General features: G+C 32.5%; 1 long non-coding RNA gene across 1 annotated transcript; it reads right to left on the bottom strand.

Annotated features, from left to right (window-relative positions):
* Window positions 1–568: 568 nt before the first annotated feature.
* On the bottom strand, window positions 569–2,419 carry LOC127855527 (uncharacterized). The gene is made up of 3 exons (XR_008037579.1): window positions 2,272–2,419; window positions 1,000–1,052; window positions 569–587 (listed from the first exon to the last, which is right to left on the bottom strand). It is a non-coding gene; the product is annotated as an uncharacterized LOC127855527 (long non-coding RNA).
* Window positions 2,420–6,421: the final 4,002 nt, after the last annotated feature.

The following is a 6,421-nucleotide window of genomic DNA, read 5'->3' as shown; positions in this document are numbered from 1 at the left end:
TTTCGACGTAATTGTTTTTAATTGTTGTGGGTTTTTTAGCACATTGTATCCGGCAAATAACATTTTATCAAAGAGAAACGTTTATTATGTCACAACTTGCCTTTAATAAACGTGTACTTAGAAAGTAATGACTTGAGTCTTTATTTCTGTCGGCATTTTTTCTTCAGTTTGAATTATCCTACTCATTTTGGATTATCGACGTACAGAGGGTGCAATTTGACACAGACAACCCCTCCTTATAATGTATGGCTATGAGAAATTATTGTGCTAGAAAGTAGAAATTGTAGTAGTAGTAGTAGTAGTAGTAGTAGTAGTAGTAGTAGTAGTAGTAGTAGTAGTAGTAGTAGTAGTAGTAGTAGTAGTAGTAGTAGTTCTTATTGTAATAGAGGTAGTAAGAATTGCAACATCAATTATTATATCAGTAGTAGAATGCATAGTCGTTAAATTCGAAGAAGAAACTTTTCTACTCACCAAAAGCTACAATACGTTCTGCATGCATCCTTCGCCCACCAAGACCTTTTATCGCATTCAAGTATTTCGTTACAGACTTTCTCGTTCAGAAAATATATCCTCTTGTCGTTGTTCGCCTGAAAATTGGATCCTTAATATTATTATAAACAAACCCGTTTTATTTACTATAATATTTATTTTTTAAATTTAGAAATGATTGAAACCGTCTGTCTGATTTCTTAAATGATTGAAATAGTATGAGATCCAAGCGAGTGTAAGCTCTATTGTTCAGATGTTATTGCATGAGATAGTGTTCTTATGTTTAACAAAATATGTCGATACATTTTAAAAGTAGTACATTGCTGAGTCAATTTTGCACCAAAACTGGTTTTTCGCTTAGAAGAGACTTATTGAAACAAAAAAAAATCATTTAAATGGAAAGCATCGTCCATTATTAGAATGTGCGGACTGCACACATTAATCTTAGACCATGCTTTACGCACATGCATTTAAAACATTTTTCAGAGCGAGGTTCATTTAAAGTGTTACATTTTCTATCGCACGTTCAACCGCCTCGAGAAGTTCTTGATCCGGAAGTTTGTCTGAAAAATAATAAGAGTTAAATTGTGTCTACTTCTAACAATAAAGGCATAGTTCCGTTGGTATCCATGTATGCATCATGGAATATAGGAATACGGTTCTGTAGCTCATAGCATGCACATATCTGTAATGTTCGTATGAAAAGTGATTTAAGCAAATGGGTGTTAGAAAATTAACTAGGTAACGAATCTCAGTATCAAAGGTAAACTGCATTAACTAAATTCGTCGTCTATCAGTTATTTTATTATGAAAGTGTTTTCAAATTCCAAAAAAGGTGTTTTCAATTATTTTGATTCAGATGCAAACACATTAGTTGGGTAATGTGCAATCCTTTTTAGAAAAAGTAATGGATCTAATTATAACAGCCGATGACACACAATGTAATTTTGTATAATTATGATGTAATCCGAATGTATATATTGTTATTACATATAAAAATACATTGGTGAATATTAAAGTGATTATTTGTGCGTATAAAATACACATTCTTCCCACTCTATAGAAACGATCTGTATGATTTCGGGCTTATATATTTAACTATTTTTTCATTACCGAATACAACTGAGGAAAGCCCAAACTAATCATACTTTACAGATAATGGATTTTAAGTTTTTGTTTATTCCTTTTGTAATTTAATGTTTAGCATGAGTTTATGTGACTTGTTATTTTATGTTCAATATTTTTGCAATCAATATTACTTCTTATTGATGATTTAGCATCGAAACATTAATTAAAATTAACTTGAAATTTAACAATTTCGCACCTACTAAAATAGTGAGGAACTATTCCCCAATAAGTTTCGATGTTTCATCGCTTAATTTACATAGAGCTTGCTATTGTAAGGTGCATTTTAATTGTCTTAACAGGATTGTATTTTCGCTATGATATGTATTTTTTCACAATCGAACCTGATATAAGGCCGACTGATTAATATCAACTTATAAAATGACCATGTTCTTTAATAAAGCGACGACAACGTTTTTTAAATGTTCATAGCAGCAGACCATTATTTCAAACTTTTACCTAGTTTAACATTAGCAACAATACAAAAGAATAAGGCAAAACATTACAGTTGAATGTGGATGTGTCATACAAACTCTGTTCCGATGATATTATATCACACAATTATTCCAAATATATTGACAACGGTGGAAATAGGAATACATAAAATGATTTTGTGTAGTAAAGAATAAATAAATAATAAGTAAAAGAAAGCATTACCATCTTCCGCAGAAGCGACAACAGCAAAGGCCACAAAGACCACCAGAATTCCGACTGCGAAGTATTTCATTTTGGCTTTTCTGTCCAAATGATGAACAGTTTGTTCATCGCATTTGGTCTGACCCATCTGTTTGTACATAACACTAAATACCTGCAATTTAAATCTGAAAAAGCGTAGATTTCACCATTGGTGTATTTAACGACTGGTATATTCGTTTGAAACATTTTATTTTTAGAATATTTTATCCAAAACATGCATACAGATATATCAAGTCAATTGACTCATAATTGTCATGACTAATACATACATATTTTAATGTACCAGATACAGAGAGTAACCTATGTCAAACATTCACTTTCAAAGCAGGAAATCTAATGAGCATGGCACTAGAAATATTGTTACCCGTGTAGTCATAATGACAACTTATGATTTTAATAGAAAATGCAATCAAAGGTATGCCTTATCTAAATACTTTACCATAACTAAGAACCAATGATCCAAATGGAGGTACTTTTCTTATTTTACATCACACACATTTTGTGTTTGGGCAATTTAAGTAGAAAAGTATACATGCTACACAACGACCAGAATTATTTGATGACTTTTTGTTAGTTTCAATAAAAAGTTTTATTTGCTTTCATTTTTTAACATGTCCCTTGATTCAGGTAGGTATTATCTAATATACATATCTGCTTGATTTGAAAAAATATATCGATCATACACAATTATGTTTTTAGTTAAAAGTTAAATCGTATTCGAAATGTATCTTAAAATCTTTCGTTTCTTAGCAGTTAAATATTGGTGTTTGCAGATGTTTGCATCCATAACCTCATGCGTCACCAGCGAGTGGTGTTCGTGAGTGAAGTAATTCTGCTGATATGTCAAAAAACAACAACAATAACAATCGAAATCTGATGGGTTTTCTTGAATCAAGTATTTGCGTACCTGTTACCCTAATACGAGAAATTATATGTTGTGTTATTGTCTCTTTGTATATAGCAGTTGAAGTTTCAATACTGAATTAAGGGAATATTTATTCAAATGTCATTTATATTTCTTAAGTTCTCTTCCCTTTACAGGCGATGTTAGACTAGTTACATAGGATTTACAACAATTTGAAGACGATGTACGCTTTTCAAAGGGACAATGTGACAGTTTGATGGTATAAAAATGAATTCCATAAAACAATTATTAAAGAGTTGATATTCCCAAGTATATGTTGTGTCTTGTTTCTCAGAATGATGTGCATTTATTAATATAACAATGAACTACTACATTTATTGAATTGCAACATACATTTTAATCGCACGATATTGTGAACAGACTATCGTATTATTAAGGTATTAATATTGTTTTCAACATGTTAGTCCTTGCATAAATATATATGAATTTCCTGACGTAGTCGATTGCATTGACATTACAAAGTATTTGGTATGTTAAAGATTACGTGTTTGCTAATTTTCCATGCTCTATTTGGTTTATAAACAGCATCAACATTATACATCAAGGTCGCCAACTACTAATGCAGTTCTTATTGTATCGAGCAAGTTTGTCTTTGGCTGTGGGGCCCGTATATTAGATGTTTAATGATGTTTGAATGATAGATGCCTAGGAGCCCACATATTAGATTGTTAATGACGTGTGAATGATAAAGGCCTGAATATGCTTCATTAGCTCTAGATAGACATTATTCTTGTTTCAGCATTTTTACAACCTAATCTAACATTATCCCGATGGTTGTAGATAAAACAGGACTGGGTCTACGCTGTTTGCCAAGGCCTTTTTTTTCTAGACGCTAGGCATAAATGGGTTAAAGAAGTGATGTCGATGTATATACTATAATTGGTGGAGTTGTTTAGATTTCGGATGGGTAGAAATGACGTCTCGAGGCGTTTCGACATATAAAAATCGGAATCACGCATCCGATCTTCATTGACCGAACAAATCTCAGTCAGCTAGAGATAATTTTCCTAGCCTTGAGTTTAAAAGGCTCATTATTGTTTGGTTCATTAACTTGTCTTTTAAAAGTATGCAGCAATACATACAAATCTACAAATAAGAGCAGCGTGCTTCACGTTTGTAAATTGGTTTATTATTATTGACATAAGTTATAAATGAAGTTATTCTCGGGTTTAAAAATACAATATCGTTTTGGTATTGTACATGTTATTTAGCAGAGAAAGTACGGCAATGGGTTTACGCCATAATGAAAGGGTTTCTTTTTAAGGGTTTAGCTCGAAACATGCACGGGTTTCTCGTTTTGGGGTTTATATAAGTTGCAAATCTATTGATTCGTCATTCGAGGTGTGTACTTACGGGCACATGTTATGGAAAATTAGCAAGAAATGGTGAATAACCCTCCCGCCCATTAACATGTGTTATTTTTTTTTAGATAATCGTTAAAATTATTTGTACGTGTACAATTGCAATGCTATTTGCTAAGTCGATATCAAGTTTATTTTCAGTCCAGATTTTGAGATCATGTCAGAACGGATCCTAAACCGGACATTTTCCCTTACATTAAACAGAGGGGTAATCGCGTGATTGTCAATATGGCGACATCCATACCGAGGCAGGCCTTTTTTCGCCGTTTAATAACCTTTATTACTTGTATTAATTTGTTTAATACCGCTCACTTTCCAGCCATATTAGCAAGAAAGGTATTAGCGTTTATTTCGTTTTAATATTCGCTTTATTTATCGACTCAAGTTTTACCTGAATCGATGCACATATTTTCATAATATAAATAACGGAATCTTTATGACATCTTTAGAGTCTATTTAACACACTACAATTCACAGATGTAATCAATACTTTAAGTAATACGAGTGGAACGGGTGGACACTGTCATTGTAAGTATCGGATCACGCTTCACTGCTCTAAAAAGATCACAACGACATGTCAACGCAATCGCGTTCCATCTGCTGTTAGTGTAGTTGGTTATTTAGGCAGGAGTGTTAGGACACACTCCGGGAGCTAAACATTTTAGCCTTTGGCACGGAAGGACCTCATTAACTTCAAAATAGACGACCATACGCTGATTGTAGATAGTCATCCTTTCGCAAATGTATGATACATACGCGAATATATATCCGCGAAGACGACGACTTTCCCACGGACATTTAAAACGCATACGAACATTATTATTTTCACATGGCTTACTTAGCTCTCGAAAAATTTGTCCTGAATATTGACGAGATGTCGTTGAATTTTGTATTTATTATTTAACTGAGACGTATTTTCTTTTTTGCAGTTCAATTCGATTTGTGATACTGTTAGGTTAACGTTTGTTTACACTTAAATTTGTGTTAAAGAATCTGCAAAAAGTGTGAGGCTAAAAAGTCCACGGTATTATTCGAAGTGTGTGCTCTGTTCAAACGTTAGCATAGGCAAATAGGTGATTACATCGAAAAGTTTTGGTCGAAGTGTGAGATTTGACGCCACTAAATAAAATTACCATTCTAACCACAATAACACTGTCTTAAATAATTATTTCTTATCATTATGATGCCATTGTCATTCAAACTTTTGCATATAACTTGTAGCCATTAACGCGCAAAGAATTGCACACCAACAACACATTGCTTTGAATTGAATTAAATTCGCCTCTTAACTTGTAAAACCGGTTATTCTACTCTATGTTTTATGACAACTGAGCAACTTAAGCGTTAGTCGGTGTAATTTGAGATCATCACATGCATAACTATCTTATTGTAAAACGTATATACATGAAATAGGCAAGATCTCCGTATTGAGTACGACCTTTTTAACTGTAAATGGAAGTATCAGTTGTAAAATACTATGTGCAACGGTAGAAGGATTTTTTTCATTATATATACATGTATATGTATTTATATTTATAATGATCGGTTTTCTTTATTTCGGTCCCTTACTTAAAAGTCTTAAATCATGCTTAAAAGGGCGTTTTCGGACTTGATTTATATGTTAACAACATCCGTACAATGTTAATTGAAGTCTTCATTACTTGTTTTTGCATATCTTTTACATCACAACCCACGTTAAAGGCATATCATGAATGTCGTAGGCGTTTATCTATTTAGTTATTTTTTCATTATGCATTTAGTTCTTTCTACTATTTTAGAATCGGATCTAACTAATAAATATACGCGAAATAACATAGGGTATTGT

This window comes from Dreissena polymorpha, chromosome 13 (genome assembly GCF_020536995.1).
Source record: "Dreissena polymorpha isolate Duluth1 chromosome 13, UMN_Dpol_1.0, whole genome shotgun sequence".
Taxonomy (NCBI): Eukaryota; Metazoa; Mollusca; class Bivalvia; order Myida; family Dreissenidae; genus Dreissena; species Dreissena polymorpha.
The sequence above is the reverse complement of the archived record's forward strand: the minus strand, read 5'-3'. Positions and strand labels throughout refer to the sequence as shown.